Source organism: Ambystoma mexicanum, chromosome 3p (genome assembly GCF_040938575.1).
Source record: "Ambystoma mexicanum isolate Mex_15411 chromosome 3p, UKY_AmexF1_1, whole genome shotgun sequence".
NCBI classification, from domain to species: domain Eukaryota; kingdom Metazoa; phylum Chordata; class Amphibia; order Caudata; family Ambystomatidae; genus Ambystoma; species Ambystoma mexicanum.
The window spans coordinates 368217571-368240946 of NC_090925.1; positions in this window are offsets into that span (position 1 = coordinate 368217571).

Below are 23376 nucleotides of genomic sequence, written 5' to 3' on the forward strand. Positions count from 1 at the left end.
TACTCAGCCTGTAATTTCAGAATAAAGATGTATGTAATGTTCCTTACCTTTTGTGATTCAGAAGACTCTTAGTAAAATGACTGGAATATTTAAAGTTCCAACAAAAAATATTGTGCAGCGTACATCTAAAACTGTCTCTTACTAGAGAGTGTCTCCTTCAATTAAACACTCAGAAGAAATCGCTGCTCGCTCGAACTTCAAAGGCTGTCTATTCTTGCTTTCTTCCGTTAGGCTGACAACGGAGAAATGAAGAGAAAACAATTGACATTTAAAATGGCCGCGACGCACGCGCGACGTCGCTGGGTCCTTTCTTCTAAACTGCGCTTGGAAATCTTCAGGAATACGCAACGCTCTCTCGCCAACCGAACGAATAATAAAAATAAGGTTCATTCGTTAACTGAACTATGTTAAATGTTAACAACGCGGCGAGTATCGTCCGCGCGCCTGATTAGTAATAAAAGTTTATTTACTCTTAAATAAAAAAAAAATTCTTAATAGAATTTTTATCAACAATTATATACATTAAACAAAATAAACAAATGTACATTTTTTCCCAAGTCTTTCTCTACAACATCAGTTCAAAAAATAATGAGTCTTCAATAAAAAATACAGAAATCCACTTAGCTTATCAGTTTTTTCTAGGACTTGACTCTTCACAAGTTCAGCAACAGACTGGAACTGGATTTCTTCAACGGCAGACGATCCCTCAGTTATCTAAAAAACTAATACTAAGATATCTTTGAGATTAAACGAAAGGATACTAATATCCTTTAAAAATGGAAACTTTAATTTGAATTAAACAGGAGCTAATAAATGTATGACCTACTCAGCTACAAACTTTAATGAAAGGCAGTTGAAAATTGCCATGAACATTCTAAATGATATCACAATACTGTATGCTGTAAGCTAAACCAATCACTACTGCAAAAGTGTTCCACCATCTTGGCTTGGGGGTATTTCATCTTTCTAAATGAAAGTTAGTTAAGGGACAATAGAATAATTTGAAAAAGAAATATCCTGTTCTCTAAACAGAATTTATTTAGTATTTCAAACACACTCTCTTTCTAACTTTCCTGGAAAGATATTTGAAACTCCCTATTCTCTTAGGAATCTTATCAATGTGAGGTACCAAATGTGAAAACCTGACAGCAACTGCTGTAAAGTTTTAAGCACATGCTGAACCTTGTCCCTCACTCGTCTCCTGAAATCTGCCATGACACTCGGTCTGGGGCACACTTCCGGATATCTAGCCAGTAATTGCCATTTACATTGTTTATCTTGGCTCTTGCAAAACCAGTGACCTGTTAGACTCCCGCTTGCCAGTTACATTTTGGATTAGAGGAGCGCCTGCAGGCATGGGCTTTTGAGCGGTATAGTCTTTATAATGAAAATGTTATGTAGAATACACATATAACGAAAATGTTATAACGAAAAATATAACAAAAATGTATGTGAGGGTGGGGTAAAGTGTTACAACTTGTGGGGAAATGGTTGGGGTGGGTTTTTAGAGGTGTGAAACAGGGGTTGGGGGACCCCGCCCCTAAAAGAAAAAGAAAGAAAAAAAAGATTGTTATCAAATTTTTGTTATAAGTGCATTCTACATAACGTGTCGTTATAAAGACATGTAACCCCTTTGAGCTCCTGTGTCACTGTCGGAAGTGGGGGACAGCTTAGTTGGCTAAGCAGGGGTTACTGTTTACTTGAAAGTAAATACCATCTGATTTGCACTTCAATACTAATTATATTAGCTACTGCCATGTGGTTTTGGGCAATGTGTCATCAAGAGCAATGACCTACTATCTCCGGAGCGGCAGCTCCACCACTTCTCCCCCTCCCAGAACTATCACGCATGAAGAGATGCTGGCTGCTATCACCCTGCCCCTCCCACCCTCATCCACAGAAAAAGGCGCAGTGCTGACTTTAAATCCATCTTTGCCAGTTAAGGGGAAGAAATCTCAGAAACTGAATAAGCAATGCCAGATCCTGATCATTTCTTTTTTTCCGCCACCGGGTGAGCGATCCAGTACACACAGCTTTGGAAAAATCTATGGAAAGTAATTCACACAACTTCCACCAGGCTACACCAAAACAGGAAACAGGATCAAGACGTTGCATCTAAATACAGTATTCAACAGAGGAAAATTATGCATTTCCCAACAAGGCGCCGTTAGACCTATCAATGGTGGATACTCCCCCTGACATGTTCAGGTACTACACAACATAATGTCCAGTGTACCTCAGGTACAGACTTCTTTTCCTCTTCACCAGCACCTTCTCCCGCTCCACTTCGTCTGCGATGGTTATCGGTGATGATGTGTTGAATTGAGGATGGTAAAGGTGAGGAGAGAGATAGTCAGTTTACAGAGATAAATCAGGTCCTATGCATTTTGGTCTCCTTATATGAAGGTATAAACCAAGAGACCAAAACAAACACAGCATTACTTCAATCCCTGTTGTTCAAGTTTGAACATATGGATCTGCACGTCACAGCAAAGGATTTTCTTTTCTCCAGGAAATTGGGCTCAATTTAAACACTGCCACTGAATGAAAATGAAACTACTGTCACTATCTCCAAGGATTCTATATTACAAGCGGTATGGGCGACCAATGCCACTCCATTTGGACCAACTGAGAGGCTGCCCAAGATCAACAGACCACTCAGGTGCCCGTGGGTGAGATGAATGCCACTTTGGCATCCACTGCTTTCTCCGTGACACAGCAGGCTCCCATTGGGTGACAGCTTCGGGTAATCTGGCCGGCACAGATGACACCTAGGCGGAAGGCTGGGGCGAATGAGTAATTTAACATCCCGACAAATAGGCTACCAGCTCTCCCTGAGTCATTGGACATCAATATGCACAGCGGATGAATCGGTGGAGGAAATTCTTAGTATGGGTCCTGTAAAGATTCTCGACCACCCAGCACAAACCCGCTGATGCAATAGACTTCATGACGCACAGAAAAAAAATCTAAAAACTTGCCCTCCCAAAATGCGAAAAAACCAAGGAGCACATATTTTATTAAGTCCCTGTTCTCACAGAGTGCAGTGAAGGTAGCTTTATCTCAGTTGAACTGGTCGAGTCCCTCGACTGAGGTAACATGACAGGCTCCATGTCAATCCATCGCACAGAGTTCAGTGGTCGTGCAGCAGAGTCTGCTCCTGTGGTGGGGGTGCCTAATTTGCGCCCAAATTGCTTCCACAAGTGGCTAAGGAAGTCTTTCCTGCGGTGCCTGGCATTCAGCCTATGACTCCGACCACAAATATAAATGTGCAGGTTAAGGGAAAGGCTTTTGCCATCCCCCAGAGATCCCAAATGCCACAGGGTGGCTCTAAGGACTGCGGGGTGAGCAGACAATACTGTTTCCCTCAGGGCCCTTTAGATTACTTCATACACTTCAGAAGAAAGCACAAGACGATTTACTAACAGTGATGATCGAAAGTGTAATTCCAGAAACCTGCACCTCCATTTTGAACCGCCCAAATCTGCTGTCGTTGTTAAAAGAAAAAACATAATTGGGAGGTATGAAATCTGGGGGCTTGGATAGAGTACTTTTTCCTGATCGCTGCAGATTAGATCAAGCAGTCATCTATCTAAAATCCAAATTGGCCATGGAGACGTTATTGAAGGAGCGAGACAATCTCAGATGCTTGGGCTACGATCTTTTACAATTCAATGTTAACCTCCTACAGGGCAATGGCTTTTCTCTGGGCCTTCAACGAGGTCATAAAGGAAAAACAACACAACAATTGGAAGATCACGTCTTAGCCTTAAAGAGAAGGATCTTGAATTCTGAGGAAACTAGAGACTGGTCATGGCTCCTGGCATCTTCCTCAAGTTAGACTCAGAGGTCTCAACTTGGGGAGCAAGGTTGTTGGATGAGGCCCTGAATGGGAAGATTGGCCACCTTTCAGTGGTTTCCTTCAGTTCTCAAGGTCATGTTCATTTGTTTAATAATCCATCCTTGTCCTGTTTGCTTAGGTCACACACAGTGATTGTCCTACAAGAGAGTCGGCTGAAGGCAGAGCCTGCCTGTGATGGTTACTGTGTTGCACACCAGCCCGCAAAACAAGGTGTGAATGGCCGCTCATATGGTGGTTTGTCGACTCTAGTAAAATCCTCCCAATCAATGAAGGTGGTCACTAGAACAACATTCGCTTCGGGGTGTTGGCCGCCCACATCAGATTTACAACTGTCACAGATCTGAATGTGCTGATTGTTAACATCTATTGGCACCAGGGTATTGGGGCTATAACAGACGTGGTTGAATCCATATCCATGTATGTGGCAGACTGGTACACTACTACACCTGTAGGGCATATCCTGGTGTCAGGGGACCTCAACTCAGACTGTCTTTCGGTTCTGGAATGGAATGTAGGATCCTTAAAAAAGAAGGTATCCAAATTTGGGAATTGAAGAGTATGGGTTGACTGGTTTACAGGAAAAGGGCCCCCACCTCTTAATGGTTTGGCTTTTGGAGATATTCCCCCCTCTGCTACATGGTCTAATGGGCCGAGTGTCTCCACTATCAATGATGTGGTTGTGGAACCTTGATTATTGGACAACTTGTCTAGTTTTAAAATTCAGAAGACAGACTTAAGTGATCATGTTATCCTGAAAGGCCACTTTGAATTCCAAGCTAATGTACCTGATCAGACTGCAATAAATCTGGGGGGGATTTAGGGGGTCCGTGGCACCTAACGTGCAGGGCAACCATCTACATTGGACACCCCACATGTTAGTAAGGGTGAACCAAGTGGTTGAGGAGGTTATAGCTGTTAAATCTAACTTAGAAATGTCCACCATGTTCACAGTTGAGAACTTTGAGTGTTTTGTAGAGAGTGTAATAGCTCCTAACATCTCTAAGGCAGGTACTGGGAAGTGTCGTTCACATCCCCACACAGATACCTATAATGCCCATCTGGTTTTCAGACGAAGAGAGCTGAGATGTTTGCTTAGGCATATTAAAAACAACACCCACCTCTCTGAACTGTCAAACAGGGTACAAATCAAAAAAGCGTAGCAGGGTTATAAAAACTGGCTCCATGCATCCCGAGCTCATCGCCTGCAATTGGATGCTGACACAATGCTATCTGCGCTTCTGGATAAAGACTTTGAGGCGTCTGGTCATTGATTAATGCATCTGGTAATACGCAAATGGGTAGGATAGTCAACCGTGTCACAGAGGAAGATTGGGTACATCATCTTGAGTCCCTCTATGTGCTGCCCACATCGCAAGTCAGATGTACAGTGGCAAATGAACCCGACAAGGGTAACCCTTTGGACATTACTATATCTCAGCCATATCTTATTGAGTTACTTGGCAAAATCAGTAACTCAAGGGCACCTTGTCCGAATGGGCTTACAAATAGGTTGTTCAAATTCAATCCACCACTTTGGGGATCAATCCTACACTCTTTATTTCTTGACATTATCGAATTTGAGCAATTTCCTCCATCGTGGGGTATTGCTCATATCATCCCCATTTATAAGAGAGGGCATAGAGCATCACCTTCCAATTATAGCCCAATAGCTATACTTGATGCAGATTCAAAATGATTTTCCTGTGTCCTGTTGCAACACCTGCAAATCTGGGCCAACAGCCAAAATGTAATACCCAAGTGGCACACTGGATTCAGGAAGGGTATGGGTAAAACTCTGAATGGTATGCTACTTAAGTGCATACAGGGCCAAGCTTGGTCAAAGGGGAGTAACCCGATTTATCTGGCCACTGTCAACCTTGCTGCAGAATTTGATGAGGTGGACAGATCATTGCTGTGGTTTAAACGTCAGAAATGGGGTATTCCACCAGGTCTATTAAGACTAATAGTTGCCCTCCATAGTCATTTGACTGGAAGATTAGCCAGACTCACAACGGTTTATTGTCCCCGCAATTAAAACATACAGAGGCATTAGGCAGGGGTGCGTTTTAGCCCCCTGCCTATATAACTTACAACCCCAAAAATATCTATCTTAAGATTGTTATGGACGGGCTACGCAGATGACTGTATAGTCTTTGATAATACACCTATTGGCCTTCAGCGACTCCTGGATGGGTTTGCCACCTTTGCAAAGGCTAATTCCTTAACATTCGATCCAGTAAACACCAAGTTGACACAACTCTCTAACACCTGCAAACAGGTCACATTCAAGTGGAGGGTACAGTCTGAGGTGGTGCAGAGGACTATTTCCAATATTAAGGCTTCATGATCAATCCCAAACCCTCTCACGCACCCATTCGAACATGGCTTTTATCTAAGGCCACTAAATTTACCTACCAGTTACAGACAGTTGACTCCAAATTCGGCAAGTTCTCTTTATTGCCCTGTAGGCATTTCTATGAGGGTAAGAAAGTCCCAAAATTACTTTACAGGATAGAAGTATATGATCTGGTATTGATTGATTATTTGTCGTTTTTGGAAGCCTCAATATGGATAAGGGTCCTGCATCTTCCATCATCAACTCCATTTGCAATCATTCCATACGAATTAGGGATAATTTTGTGGAAGGCGAGAGCATTTTGGAGCTACTTATCCTTTTACAGGAAAATGTCAACTACATCAGAGAATTCATTGATGGGGGATCTTAAACAGGCATGTGAACGAGGTGACCTCCGTCCCTTGTCGAGTAAAAGATGCTGGCCAACTCCTTTTGACTGAGTCGGTATGCTCTATTTTAGATCTTTTTGGCAACTCAGATAAAGTAAAGAAGGCACTATTTGCAGCCGATTGGGCTAATACTTTAGCAGAATTTCATGCACACCCATCCCTAAGCCATCTGAAATACAACCATAGAAAAAAGGGAACATTAGCCCCATACTTATCAATGTATGCCAGTAAATAGGTACAATCTACTTTTCTTACATTCCAGTTGAATTTAGTTCGGCAAAGGAAGTTTTGTTGAGACACGGACTGACAACAATGGACACAGCCTTCTGTAGATTCTGCAACGATGAATCACAGTTAGAGACAGCGAGGCATCTATTACTTGTATGTGAGGCATTAAAACTCACTAGGCTGAGAGCATTTCACAAGTATCAAAATCGGTCTGCAGTATCAGCAGAATGCATGTGGAATTATTGTTTGTCAGGTTCAACCACATCAATTGCAAACGCTGTCTCATCTTTTTTTGATGTAATCCTAAATGGGAAGGTTGGGTAGTCTATTTGTAAAATGGATATATGAATTGTTTGAAACTGTTTATGACTTGTGTTGACTTGTGTTGAGTGTAAACACAGCTTCACTTTTAGGTGCTTTTTATTTTTTTAATTATGTAAATGGGAAGGTGATTTCATTCTATGATTTGTTTGAACAGTTTTCTTCCTTTTTCTTCCTTTTTTAAATTGTATTTTATTTCATTATTTCTTTCTGTATAGTGTAGTTTTGTGTTACGTTGTTGTTAATGGTTGAATTGAATTTGAACCAATAAAACAAACAAAACCGAAAATGTATTCTCAGCCACACAAGGCTTTGCCTGGGTTGCTGATAAGATAGGAACATTCCGTCTTCCTGAAGCAGCAGTATGTTGGGGCTGGTTCCACCCACACTTTACCCACATATCCGTCTTGTGTACTTACCACCTTCCAGCAGTCCCCGTTACACACTCCCCCTATCATTCTCTCCATCAGTCCTGTGCCTTACCACAGACTCCACTGAGGAACATGTAGGTGGCCAAGTGCCAATGGTGGAGAAAGTAGGACTGCCACTGTTCCTTGTCTGTGTTTTCCCCTTTAGTAATAGCTTTCTTTCCCATCCAATTTAGATGAATCTGTCATGTACTTGGAAGTGTTTCTACATTGCTCATTCCTGGTTTGGTTTTGTTACACATTGGACATTATTATTGGACCAAAGACAATTCCTGAACTGTCTTTTCTTTGGCCATTATAACCCACATTCAGTGGGGCCACAGTGCATTTTACACCATACCTGTTGCAGTAAAATCTGCTTGCCTTGACTCAGTGTTTGCAAGTTTCTGTGTGCACATACTGAGGGACTATGGGAGGTGGCCATAGTGCGCATTGATTTGCTGTGCACTCCCCTCAATCTGCAGAATTGGTTGATGGCTTCCTCACAAAGGACCCATCCACATTGTCGCTCTGATCCTTCTGTGCATTTGGCCATGCCCATCTTCTCCCTCTGCTGATTCTGGATCCTCTTCTAGTTCCTCTGACATGGGCACATTCCGCTGAATGGCAAGGATATCAAACATTCTGCGCAAGGCCAAGCGGAATGAAACCCCAAGTTTTACAAAATTGAAAAGGTGTGTGGGAGCCCCTCTACTGGGACCAGACAGATATGGAAATGGATATTTTGCCTTTGTGAAGGGTGCAGTGAGCTAAAACATAGTTGTAGACCCTCCTGAGTGGGAGAGATTCCATAGAACAGGGTATTTGACCCATGTTCATTCTAATTAGAGGGGCTCCCACACCCTTGTTTAACACGTACCAAGACATCCTGTGCACAGAAGAACAAAGCATGGCGAGTGTGTGCACACATGCACAGCTTACAGGGGAACCTACATGCAAGCACAGTCCTTTCTCCATCCCTTTTTTGCACAGAGGTTTCCTCAAGAATGACACAAACATACTGGAGTAGAGGGTAGATACAGGTTGACCCGGGAGAGGGCTTGAGAAATCCGGCTAGAATGCTCTCCCAAAACCTGAGACCAACATCCTTATATAAACAAGAGGTCTCCTACCCCAAATCCGCTTCAACAATCTTTCAGGCGCCTTGAATACATTGCCTTAGGTCATGGATTCAGATGAGTTAGTCACCCTGTTATTGGTGTTTGATGTGAAAATTGAGCAGGTGGGTGCCATGGCTCCTCGCCCAAGACCCTGGTTGCAAGTGTATCATATCCGCATCTCCTTGGTGTTTGTTATGTGAGGCTCCTCTCCGATTCGGTTGGTGCCATGACTTTTCACCCTCAGGCCTTGTCTGCAAATATGTTGGTCCTCATCTCCCTTGTCTTTGCTGCACAATACCTGTCTAACCTTTCAGTATCCTCACACTGCTTCTCCCCTCTAATGGGAACATTTCAGGCATTATCAGCGGTCCAGGCAGTGGTTGGTTACTTCCAGAATGCACCCGTTTATGGTATCCTGTATAGTAACAGATACAAGGATATGAGTGATGAGTATATTGGTATATTGTCCAATTGCTTTCCTAACATTCCCCCACTTTGATTTCAAATAGCTTGCTGTTATTGTAATGCTAGTAGGGTGGTAGTATTGGATGAATATTTCCCCTTGCCAAGTGTCCTAAATAAGTGGTTTGTCACTCACAATGTTACTGTGGATCGGATGAATGAATGCACTACCACAGACTCCACTGAGAAACATGCAGGTGGCCAAGTGCCAATGGTGGGGAAAGTAGGACTTACTGTGCATAGGATGAATGTCCCTAAATGTAGACCTGATTTGACTTCAGACACCATTGCCCATATCCATACTACATCAGGGCTAGTCCGTGATGACGAGAACAGATCTCTACTGATTTCTACTACCTTGTCTGTTACAAGGTTTAATAGTATATGGCCTGCTCCAAGACTTTTACTAGCTTCTCTTATTAATGTCCTGTTCGCTTTCCTCATGGCATATGTAGAAAGTACGGCTTCATACACTTTGTAAAATATGTTTTGCTGGAATGCCTCCAGGAGATGGACTACTTCTTCCGCCCCAATATATTTGTCTATTTCCCTTTTAACGGTTCGGGGCCAATGGTAGCACAGTGCCTTTATCAAGTAATATTGCTACACCCATTGTGGAGAACATCATACTTTCTTTTCCTACTTGCCCCTCGAGGTAGCCTTGTGAGTGGACAGTGTTATTTACACTTCACTCATGGAGATTTTAGGTGAAACATTGGTCATTCTCTGACAATGAACAGCTACACTGTGTGATGAATCCTGCAGAGTCATTACTGATTCCCCGGTATAATGATCTCCTCCCACATAGAAAAGGGACGACAGCCGCTACCTGATACTGAGGGGACGGCTATCAGAAGGTAGTGATGACTCCACTAGGAGAGATGCTGTATTCTCCCCCCCTTTTGAAGAAAACACCATAACATCCAAAACGCTGATGGCAAACTGTCAATCTGAGCAGAATACCATACATACCTCATGTACACATAATACTCACTTAACACCCCGTCTCTGATGTTTTAGATTTAAACAAAGGTCCAAAACAATAAAACTTTTAAAGGTCTAAAGTTCCTATGCACTTCAACTCCCATAAAGCCTCAATTACTGAGACGAGGAAGAGGAAGGAGGAGTTCATTTGGATTGAAGGAAACAACAAGCTAAATGTGCAGACTAGTTGCTACAATGGAAATCAGCTGTGCGGGACATTTAAACATTGTGAACACCTTCAATTGAGAAGTGGAGAAGAAAGATGCAGAGCAGGCGAAGCGTGAAGCAGAACCGAAGGCAGAAGTAGACTCATGTAAACAGACCATGCTGAGAGAGGCAGGCGCTTCCAAGCATAATTTACCGGAGAGGCATGAGATCGGGAGCACAGCGTATGCCTTGGAAGGACCGCTGAAAGACCGGCAGCAGCAGTGAGGCTGTTGGGGACGGGGTCTTGCTGAACAGCAACAGTTCTACCCGCAAATGAATTTAGAGCCGGCGAGAGAACTGAATGAAGGAAATCTTTGCAGCAGCAACGTGCCACAGTTCGGGAACACCATCAAAGACCAGTGAGTCTACCCATAGATGTTGGGGCCCCGGGGCGTGCCGACAGGCCTATTAACAATTGAAAACATATTTTGAATACCGACCAAGTAAACTAGAAAGACAGAATTTATACAAATTCTCATCTAAGAGAAGTCAATATGGGGAACGTTGGAGTAAATATTATCACCAGCAGATGAACATTAATGAAGACGTTGAAAGGCAAAATCTGAACAAGTCTAGACATATGACATGTCAATTTGGGAAAAATGGGAACAAGTATTGCCACAAGCAAATGAATATTAGTGAAGAAGTATAAACAGTAAAGGAATACAACTGTGTTATAATGAAATAGAACATTGTAGGAAGTCCTGGTGAAAGAAGCCCATCAGGCATTGAACCTTTGAAAGAAAGATACCTGGCTGGGGAGTATACTAGGCGATGCATATAAAACATATGAAAGAAAAAGACATTGTGAAAAGATACCTGGCAGGAATGTACACCAAGGGATCTAAAGAATCTGCTGAAGGATTCCTGATAGAGGAGTATACCAGGGGATCGCTTTAAGAAGTGGTTGTGTAGAAGAGATATTTTTGCCATCCTGAAGAAAGTGTTGTGTGACCGAGACATTTCTGCTACTCTTAAGGAAGCATTGTTTGAAAAGGACACTTGCTGCTCTGATTATTGTTATTCCTAAACCAGATAAGGATCACAAAAAGTGTGGGAACTATAGGCCGATTTTGTTGCTAAATGTAGATTTTAAGATATTTACTAAAATATGGGCAAATTGGCTTATGGCTAATATGGGAGATCTGGTTGATGAGTCCCAAGTGGGCTTTATTCCAGGGAGGTATGCATATGATAACTTCAGAACTGTGTTAAATGTCATAGGGATGCATCACAATAAAGATTCAAAAGGGATCATAGGGTTTTTTGATGCTAAAAAAGCCTTTGACAGGGTTAATTGGAGATTTTTTAAAGTACACCTTGTTGAGGATGGGGTTTGGGCCAATTTTTATGAAAATGATCAAATGTATTCATCATGAGGATAAATGGTTTCATCTCTGGGACTTTTCCGCTATGAAAAGGCACACAACAAGGATGCCCCCTGTCGTCATTCTTATTTGACTTGGCGCTTGAGTCACTGGCTCCTTATATTAGGCAATGTGAAGAAATTAAAGGATTATGTGTTGGGAAAATAGAGGTTAAAATCTTGTCCTATGCAAATGATATGTTGGTCCTACTGTCAAACCCAGATACATGTGGTCCGTTACTAAAGCAGATGTTTGAGGAAGTAGGAATGCTATCTGGACATAAAGAAAATTGTTCAAAATAACATCGATACGATAAAAGATAAAATAATTTTCTCTATAAAGAGATGGGAAAGATTAAAATTATCTTTATGGGCGAAAATCAATGCAATTAAGATGGTGTTACTGCCAAAAGTGTTATATATTATTCAGTCAATTCCATTGTTGCTTAGTAAGAAGCAAATAATGCAAATTGATAAAGTTTTCCAATGTTTTTTATGGGGTTTGGGTAAAAGACCTCGAATTCCAAGATATATACTGATGCGGAAGGTTGAAGAGGGTGGATTTGGTTACCCAGATTTGTTAAAATACTGTAAGGCATTCCTGATTAAGAAGGGTTCTTATTATTACAAAGATGACAATTCTAGCGGACCAATATGGTTACGCATGGAAAGAGACATTTGTACTCCGTATAATTTATACTGTGGGGAAAATATCAGCCAGCAGATTAAAGTTAAAACCAATAATGGCAACTAGACAAGTTTTTGGGATGTGGTTTAGGGAGAACAAACAAAAATATGGATTCAGTGAGGATGCTTCACTCTGGTATAATGAGGCACTACAACTTAACAACATGTGCCTAAATTGGCAGAGTTGGGTCAAGGAAGGCATTTTGACTCTAAGTGATATCCTGGATGGTGATCATCTGTTATCATTTGATGAATTACAGAGAAAATACAAACTGTGTGCAAGAGAAAAGAATAGATACATGGAACTAACCTCATTAATTAATCTCAGGAAAAGTATGGTCAATGACTCATTGGGGGTTAAACCAGAATTGTGTCAGCTGGTTATGGGACAGGAGTACAATGTACGTACATACACGAATGTTATGCAAATGGAAAATAGACATGTTATTGCATGGGGAAAACTGAGAGCTGCATGGTCAGTTGATGTGAATATGGAATTTACAGATAAAGATTGGAATGATATACTTAGGGTGAGTGCCAATTTGGGAGCAGACTTGAATTTACGTACGATCAGGCAGAAAATAGTAGCCAGGGTATACTGGACACCAGTTAAGATGTACAAATTAAAGTTGCAAATGGATGATTTATGCTGAAGTTGTGGAAAAGACAGGGGTACCCTTTTGCACCTACTTTGGAGTTGTCCAAGGGTTTGAAGTTTTTGGAATGAGGTGATTAATAGAGTTGAAATGATTTTAAATATAGTTTTACAGAGATCAGCGGTGAATATAATCTTACTTCAGCATCAGGATCGATGTAAAAATTCTAAAAATACAACAACTGGATAGATAAGATTATGTTAGTAGCAATGAGACTGATTCTCAGGGTCTGGAAAACAAGGAAGAAGCCCTCAGTAGAAGACTGGTTAGTGGAATTGCGAACTTTGTCCAGTTATGAAAAGCTTGTATTCAAGGCAAAAGAGAAAGAGGAAGAATACCTTTTGCTATGGGGACCATTCAATGCCTTATATGATTGAATATCTTAGATGTGAATAGTAATGAGGAATGAGGAGTGGGATATCGTTCTCTCTTTTTTTGTATTTTTTTGTATTTCTCTTTCTCTTTTCTTTTTCTTCTTTTTTGTTGGTGGCTTGGTTTGGTGTTTGTTTTTGTGGGGTCCTGTATTTGTGTCGGTGTCCTACAAACTATATTGCATTTTTTTTGTTTTGTTATTTTACTGCTTGAATAAAGGGAAAGTTGCTTAGCATGTCTAAGGGGCGTGGATTTGATTGCAATGTTTATTTTTATTATGTTAGTGACATAATGTAGTTAAAATGGTCATTTATGACTTTACTAAACGCTCCTGTAATATTCTATGAGATGAAATGTATTTGTTGAAATACTAATAAAAAGATTTAAAAAAAAAAAAAGGACACTTTCGCTAGCCTACTTATAATAATCCAGGAACAGGAATCACCCCTGAGTTCAAGGATTGTTTGTTGAACTTCCATATTTGGTTTTTATACACTTTTTGCTAAATCAAAATCAGAGACACTTACCGTACACCTATAATTGTAAATGTCTAGTTTAATGGTCAGATATGTTTTGGACACAAGGACAGTATGCATAATTTTGACAATGAGCCACATACTGATCTTTAGTTTTAGTTTCCTAGGAAGGGAAACTCTTTAGGATAGTGACAGAAAAGCCTTTATCCAACCCCTTTTCTTTTAATAAAGATGTCTGATGTTGAAAACATTGCAACTTTGTGTCTACCTGTCATTTCTGACCCCTCACAAGTGTTACATAATATTATGATGTTTGCGATAGACTTCCATGATTTTTCTGCCTGTTCTGTTGTCTAGCGTAATGGAAAGGGTTGATGTCTACAGAAGACCTACATGTTGTCATTCTACATTCTCAACAACAAGCTTCTTGATTCTCACCAGGATTCTTGATACTTGCAACACATTTTACAATTTTGGATACTCCTTGCAGTTCTTTAAATGGTGGTGTCTCTAGATACTTCAGTGTGACATGGGAGAACTTCAAGTGTTGTGCAGTGAAGGTCGGTTTTCTGTGCTCTGCCCATGCTAAAAGGTTGGATATGTGTATTTCCTTGTCCCCCCCTTTCAAGCTGCAGTGCTTGGAGTACCTGTTTCATAACTCCCTATATATTACAAAGTGTAAGTATGCATTTGAACTGCACCTGTATCTTCTTACTGCCTCTCCCTAGTGCGAGGGTATGTAGCCTGTTGCTTTCCAGATGGTTTGGACTACAACTCCTATGATCCCTCACCATTGACCATGCTGGCAAGGAATAGTGGGTGTACTAGTCCAAAAAATATAGGCCCTCATTACGACTCTGGCGCTAAGTGAAAAACGATGGCTGTAAATGATTACCGCCATCGTTTTCCGCTAGGTCCGATTATGACCCGTGACCGTTAACTACGATGCCATTAGCGGCATCGTAGTTAACGCTGCCGCTAACTGCTCCAAGGACGCGCGCACGTGACCTCCCACACCGTAATTACCGGCATAGCGGAAAGGTACGCGAATGCCGACCGAAGCGGACATGCACCTAACGCCATCACCCAGCCCGTTAAGTACCTTACCTCCATGGTGCTAATTACGCCATCGCAAACCAACCGTAAATGGCCATGTAAAGTGAATCCAGCTGCCACAGGTGCACAGAAACAGCACAGGTGGAGGCAATACAGACTCAGGAAGTACAAAAAGAGCACACCCCACCCCTTCCCACACCCAGTCACACTCCACAATGATACCAATACGACTAGCAATGTTGGGGCTGGAGGACCTGATAGCAATGCAAGTGCTACAACAACAACAACAACAAAAACAACAACAGGCAGCACAGAGGAGACGCAGGAGGAGAAGGAGGGCAAGGCAGGGCCAGCAAGCCCCACAAGCACAGCCAGTGCCACCACGCAGGCAGCCCCCAATCCCACGCATCAGAGCCAGTCCATTCAACCTCACTGCTGAGCAGATCCACACCCTGTACCGTTTGGACCGGGACACCATCACCGCCATCGTAGACATGACACACAACGACATTGTCAGCATGATAGAAACACCAACCGCCATCCCACCCCTACTGAAGGTAGTGTCTGTACTCCACTTCCTGGCCACAGTCACCTACCAGCACACAGTGGGGCACTTGCATAGCATTTTTGTATTGGTGCCATCGACTGCACCCATGTGGAATTGGTGGTTCCACATGCCATGGAGGTACCGTACCGCAACCGGAAACAATTCCACTCAATCAACGTGCAAATGGTCTGTGACTCCAACAGGATCATCACACATTGTTGTGCCCGATTCCTCGGAGCAACCCATGATTCAATGGTCCTGAGGAACTCCACAATACCACGCTACACGGAGCGACATGCAGGCCCAAGATCCTGGCTACTCGGTGAGTCTAATGTCATGACCATGGAAATGTGAAGTGGGTAGGTGAACGACGTACCAATGCATACTCCACCTGGCTGAAAGGGGGGGGGGGAATGATGCATACTCCACCTGGCTGAAAGGGGGGGAATGATGCATACTCCACCTGGCTGAAAGGGGGGGGGGTGATGCATACTCCACCTGGCTGAAAGGGGGGGGGATGATGCATACTCCACCTGGCTGAAAGGGGGGGGAATGATGCATACTCCACCTGGATGAAAGGGGGGGAATGATGCATACTCCACCTGGCTGAAAGGGGGGGGGTGAATGATGCATACTCCACCTGGCTGTGAGTAGCAGAGACAACGGAGCCAGATCATACCCTAAAGCAACCCAAACTTCACCCAACACCAGTAAACCCAATACATGATGTATGCAGCCCTACCATGTGAATGAGGTTGTGTCCCAACCATGACACAACCATCTGCAAGTGCATTGTACCAATTCAGACCACATTGACTACAACGAAATGCACCTACATTCACGTCACCAAACACCATCAACCGAAAGGCCTGTCCCCCATAACTGCGCACGAAGGAGGCACATGACGGACAGAAACATCAACACACCATTACACAGACAGCAGGGCCCCCAAAATGTCCCTATCAACATCAGTATTGCTCAATGGGGTCATGATGAGGCCGATAGCAATGTTGCAATGATGTGAGCATTGACATCACAGGACACGTGCCAGGCCACCAAAACAAACGGCATGAACGAACACAGTGGATGGGCACTCACAAGGCACTCGACCCCTCTGCATACATTGGTTGATGGCATGCAAAACAGGCCATGAGAGCCATGAGCATATACCGGTCGCATAGTGTGAATCAATTAGTGCATTTAGAAGTGGTCCAAAGTAACAGTTGGATGCAAGCCATGGTGGCACATCATGTTCTGAATTAGACGTCATGACTGACACATACATTCTCGCCCACATACAGGTGATGCAGGCTATCCCCTGAAGAGGTGGCTCCTTACACCAGTCCGGAACCCACAGAACCAGCACGAGGAGGACTTCAACCGTGCATATGCACGTACCCGTGTGGTCATTGAGCAGGCATTCGGCCAATTGAAGGCACGGTTTCGCTGCCTCAGCAGGTCTGGTGGGGCACTCCTGTACCGCCATGAGAAGGTGGCAAAGATGGTCATGGCATGTGTCATGCTGCACAATATGTGCGTCAGACGAAATGTGCCCCTGCCCCCTCACGCAGAACTGCAACCACCTAACGATGAGGATGAGGAGGGTGCAGATGGGACCGCACCTCATGGAGGAGGCGATGCACAGTAGGGGCGTGAAATCCGTCAAAATATCATCAACCAATGCTTCTAGCACACACGGCTGGTGTGTAGCACATGGAGACGGCACTTGGGGCACTGTGTGTCTCTGGGTCATGCACACTGTGGACCGTACACCAATAAAGCACACATACGCAATGAAAATGTCCACACATTTGATTTGGGAAAAAGGAAAATGTGTATTTCAATTGTAAATTGTTGTGACACAACCCCTCCCCCCTGAACACCCCAACACACACCCTGTGAGTGGCTAAAGATGCCTGTAACAGTGGGCACACACTATTGCAAGCCCCCTCTCCTGGCCCCCGGGGCACCCCTGCCTGTGGAGCGCAGGTTCCGTCCTGATCGTCGGACGGGGCTGCTTTGGGCAGAACTGGCAGCGGAGGATGTCCCTGGCTGCTCACGTGCATACATGTCCTGAAGGGTATGGGACAGCTCTGAGAGCACACGGCGCACGGCGGCAAGTTCCCCACAAATGTCCCTTGAGGTGGACTGCATTGCAGCCCTCAGGGTCTCCGTGCTTCGCTCAATTTCGGCCCTTAGGGTCTCCGTAGATTGTTCTATGGCTGCCCTAGCCCCCCCACATTCCTCAGCATGCTCATTGAGGAGCGTGGACAGCTGTTCCTGACGTGCAATGATATCCTCAAGGGACTGTTGCCTCTGCTGGGCCATGCCCATTGCAGGTGGTGTCACGGAGGGGCTGCTCCCCTCCTGTGGACTTTCAGCGGGGCATGGGGTGGATGGCCAGTCCTCTTCCTCTGGGTGCCCCTGTGTGGGATCCTCATAGGGGCTGGTATGGGACGGACAGGGGGAATGAGGCAGGTCAGTGGGGCGTCCAACATCGGGCTCCTCTATATCGGAGTCAGAGCATGCTGCAATGGCAGCTGTTTCCCCTATGGTGCTGCTGCCTGCAGAACCGGTGCCTTCTGTGGCGGACAATGTGGGGACGTGTGGTGCTGCTGCTGCTGGCCTGCTGCCTGCTGGGGTGCCTATCGGTGGCCCATCCTGTGTGCTGGTAGAGGATTTTGCCTGCTGCGGTGTCTGGCTCACTGCAGCTGAGGTGGAGGGTCTGTGCACGGTGGTCTTGGCCCTCTTGGCTTTTTTTGTGGCAGGGGTGTCCTCATCCTCGGGGTTGGATTCTGAGCCTGTGGTGGAGCAAAGGAGGGAGAGCCTTATTGATGGGTCTGCGGACATTGGAATGGCAATGATTGACATGATTTTGGTCACTAGATGAGGCACATTTGAGGCAGGGGCATGCAGGTTGTCTCCTTTTTGTGTGGAATAAGGATGGAGGTATGTGGGTGCCTGCAGTTAGGGTGTGCATGCTACATGTATACAGGGTGGAGGTCGCATGTGGCTATGGGCAGTGTCCAGCTGATGTGTTGCTTTTACACTGTAGGGCAACATTGTGCTACACATCAATGGACTTCAGTGACTATAGCATGTCTTGATTTGAGGCACCTACCTTCATCGCCTGATGTCGGCGCTACTCTTTCCATCCCTCCTACACCTTCGATGCCTTCCATGCCTATTGTGCTGGCACATATTTCCTCCCATGGTTGGAGTTTGATTGGGGAGTCAGATCCTCCCCCGGTAGCCAGGCCCAGGTTGCGATTAGCGGAGATGATGCTTATGACGCGGAGACTCAGGTCATTCCACCGATTCCTGCACTGCTGTGGGTTGCGGGGTACGGTCCCCACCGCACGACATGCTCTGCCACCAGGGACCATATGGCCTTCTTTTTGGCTATTGCCGGCCTGGTCATTTGCGTAGAAAATACTACAGCAGCATTGTCCTGAAGAGTTTCAGCAAGCATGGTCAGTTCCTCCCGAGAAAATCGGTCCTGGCGCTGCCGATCGCATGCCTTCTTCACTACTTTGGGCATTTTTAGGTAGGTAATTGGGTGGGTGATGGGTTGGGACAGGTCTCAGGGTTGGATCTGGTATGGTTGGGGAGGATGGCAATGGATTGTGTTTTTCAAGATGGCCGCCGTGCTGGTTCCCGTTCCGCCGCGATGACGCTACTTCCGGTTCCGCTTATTTACGGTGACCGCTAATTATGGTCACCGCTAACTGCGGTGTCCGCTCACTACGGTCGCCGCTAAGATAGGTGGCGGTAGTGCACCTTGTGCGGCGTATGATGACGGTAGGGGCCGTTTCCGCCATGGCATAATTTACATTACCGCCATGGCGTAATGCTCGTGCGCGATGGGTCGGAATGTGACGCTCTTTCCACCATCGGTCCACGGCGTTAACGTTCATTACGCCATGGCGGTAATGTCAGATACTTACCGCCTGGGTCGTAATGAGGCCCATAGAAGAGCCAAAGAATACAGTCCCGTGCCCTTGGGCTTTGTTTGTATTGTGTTAAATTTTCACTATTTACTTCTTATGTCTTTGGCCATCTCCTTCAACGTGTTCACCACCAATACATGCTGAGCCAGGCTCAAGTAGTTACACCATTTAGGAATTGAATGCCCCTTGTCCTGATTGTATGCCACAGAATTGAATTCGATGCCAACTCTACTTATGTGGCAGCAAGCCCTCTTCCACCTAATCCCCTTTTCAATAGAATGGTGGACACTGTCATATGTGTTGGGTCAGAAGATGGACACAGACTTTGGTCTTGCATCTCAATATTAATTCATTAAAGGAAAAGTGAAAAACTCTTAACTCTCCCTATACTAATGGTGTTCCCTGCCTAACCAAACTAACTAAGGTACTTGTTGTTGTAATGTTAGTGTGAAAAATGCGAGCCAGAATAACATGGCGTTGATGCACATCCATTTTGAACACTCGTCTCCCTTTGTAGTAATAAAGTCTGCGTTTCAGCGGCTTCACAGAATGAGCAAGTAGCAGGGAAAACAGAGCAAGGTCACAAACTATTATGTGAGCGGATTAACTGCAGAAAATAGTTATTGTATTGTCCACTGAAGGACGAATACAGAAGGGGAGTTGGAGCGCACTGCAGGTACATGATAAGGGGTCTGGGAATGCATGCAAGAGAGAGGGGCGCTTGGTTTTTCCACTTCTAATTGGATTCTTCCACCCTCTGTCTCTTTGACTTGTGGTCTGCCTTTCGGCCGAGGGCACAGCGTAATTGGGAAGGGCGGGGGATGCCCCCATAAAGGAGAGGGCATCACAGAGAAAGTTAGTTGGATGTTGAACCCCGGGTGTTGAAGTCTCGCTGAAAGGGAGGACGCTCCGCTTCAGACCCCGTTAGACGCAGTAATCCCTTTGCCTATCTGCTGAGGGACTAAGCAGTGTTGCTAGTGGCCAAGATGAAGATTTCTTCTGCCTTCTTATTAACGGTGAAGTGACCTTTATTCTAATATATATATATGTCACGACCCACATCTAGAAACCCCCCTGGCAAGCCCATGGACCAGAAGGGGTCTTGGCTCGGGTCTCCAACAAACTTAGGCATCCTTTGCCTAGGCCCTCTTGGGGCAGTCCTGGCGCCTTTGGCGCCAGGCTCATACTTAATAAAGACTTGTGTTTAGGGAACTACTTTATTTCAAGTGCCAGCCAACATGGAGGCATCCACATAGCTTGGCTCCTTGGAACCAAGCTATGCGGTATAGTGTTTTGGGTGTGGTAGCCTAGGAACTACTTTACCTGGACTACTTTCTTGAAGCTATTTAAACCACACCCGACTTGGATAACACGCTTCGCGTTACTTTGCAATCCTGCAACGTGACGCACATCGTGTTCAGCTGTACCCGCGAACCTCGGAAGAACAGCATCTGTAAAGAGACAAAAGGACATCGTTAACAGCAGCAGTTTACCTGTAATTTCATTGTTAGCTGCCCACAGCTCCTGCGAACAGCAGCCTAGGATCAGCGCGTCTCCCGGACCGGCGGACCTGCAAAAAAGGAAGAAACAAGACATTAGACACTTTTACAACATAACGAATTGTGCCGAAAAGCTTACCTCGCAAGTTGCCCCTCGACCAGCATCGCCTCGGGATTTCATACACCGGGTGAGCACCGCAATCTATGGGAGAGAAAAGACAACAGATTAGCAAAGGCAAGGCATAATAGCGCTGCGCATAGCACCTACTTACCGCATCAAGGCGCTCTTAATACGCCATCATTTACCGGCGAGACCCAATTCAGCCAATGCATCACATTGGACTTCCGCACACCTAAGGAAGTGAAAAAGACATTATTTAAAGCAAGAAAGGCATGCAAGAATAACAACAATATACAACAGCAATAAGACCTACCTGAAAGACTCAAAACGGGCCGGCATCAGTGAAGTAACTATATCGCATTTGCCCACAAAGGACAACGCGTCCCTGCCAAGAAGGCAGGACGGATAGCACACCTGAATTAACAACAAGGTGAGGAGAGGTCCAGAGGGGCTGCAGGCATACGGGGTGGTGGGGGGTTGCTTACCCCAGTTGCCCAGTCTTGAACATTGCCCAACTGTATTCCAGGCAGAACTTCCTCGCTGGTCACACCTGAGAACCGCATTGAAGGACACCAGAGTCCCTATGGCTGGGTGGCGTCCCCGTCGATACCAGTTGAGCGTAACAGAGTGCAAAGCCTGCCAAACCAATCCACCTGGGCGCCATGGAGACATCAGAATTAGACCAATTGGCCCAATTGTTAGGAGAACTTCGTGCCGAGGTTCATTCTGCCCGACAAGAGACTAACGCTCTCCGGAGAGACTTACTAGTGACTAAAGAGCAAGCTGAAGAAATTAGCAGGCAATACTTGCAATCACAAGCAGGACAGATGCCTCTACCTGGAAACAACCCAACGATGCAAAATCCTACCATGCCATCCATACCTCTACTCCGGTACAAATCATGTTTGTGGGAACAGTTCCTTTGGCTCCACCGGAGAGATTTGCAGGTGATCCACGGAAATACGCAGCTTTTATGAATCAGTGTCGCCTTCACTTTCTTTGCAGACCTGGAGCATTCCCAAATGACCAAGCTCGGGTAGCCTTTGTTTTATCATACCTGAGTGGTAGCACAGCAGATTGGTCGGTACCATTGGTGACCCAATGACGATGCTTTATTACATGACTTTGGGGGATTTCAGAGGGAAATGGAAAGAAAAACTTTTTGCTCGCCATACCAGAGCAAGCACTGGACAACAAACTCCTTTCCCTCTGACAGGGGAATCAAGACTTGTTAATGTACATTGCTACTTTCAACAGATTGGTTGCTGAAGCTAGGTGGCCTGAAAACAAAAGAACCACATTGTTTCATCGGGGCTTACGAGGTGAATTAAAAGACATTCTAGCTCAAGTGGCTGATCCTCCTAGAGACGGTTCTGAATTCATAGATTTGGTCGTACAACTAGACCACTGGTTGCAAGACCAAAAAGCAGACCGTTCCAAAATGGACCCTTGGGCTGTGTCCGTTCGATCTAGAGACAACGTAACTCGAGTACAAAAAAATACTGTGGAGCCCATGCAAATCGGAGGGGTACGACCTCCACTAACAAAACAAGAGCGAGATAAAAGGAGACAACAACAACTATGTCTGTATTGCGGAAAACCAGGGTATTTCCTGAAGGAATGCCCAGTGAAACCTCCAAGGAAAATCGTCTGGGCCATGGAAAAAGATGAAGAGAAGGAATCTAAGTCGGAAAACTACCCAGCTCGGCAAACGTAGAGGTCAGTTTGTCGAGTGAGAGAAAAGAGCCACCAACCTCATACCTTGCAATTCCGGTGATCTTAATTAATAACCAACGGTCATCAAGAATGCATGCCGTTGAAGCATACATCGACAGCGGAGCTGTTGGGAATTATATAGGTCAAGACCCGGCTGCAGAGATGGGGCTTCCCCTATCTTCCAAGCTGACTACAGACCTGGTGACTACGGTGGATGGGACAGAAATTGCTTCCGGACCCATAACCCAATGCACAGCCGAGATAACCTTGCTGTGCCAGGACGGACATCGGGAACTTATTTCGTTCGATCTCATCAAGGCACCTCAATTCCGGCTCATATTAGGGATGCCATGGTTATTCGCTCACAACCCTTTGATTGACTGGCGGGCAAAGAAATTAACCTTCCCCAGCGACTGCTCCCCAGCCTGTTATTATGAAGAACAGAAACCTGCTTTCAGTATCTCTACGACTCCCGGAGCGACAGCATCAACCCTGGGAGTAACTAATACCTTGCCTGAGGAATACCATGATTTCCAGGATGTATTCCAGAAGGACCAAGCAAACACGCTGCCGCCGCACAGGCCCTATGACTG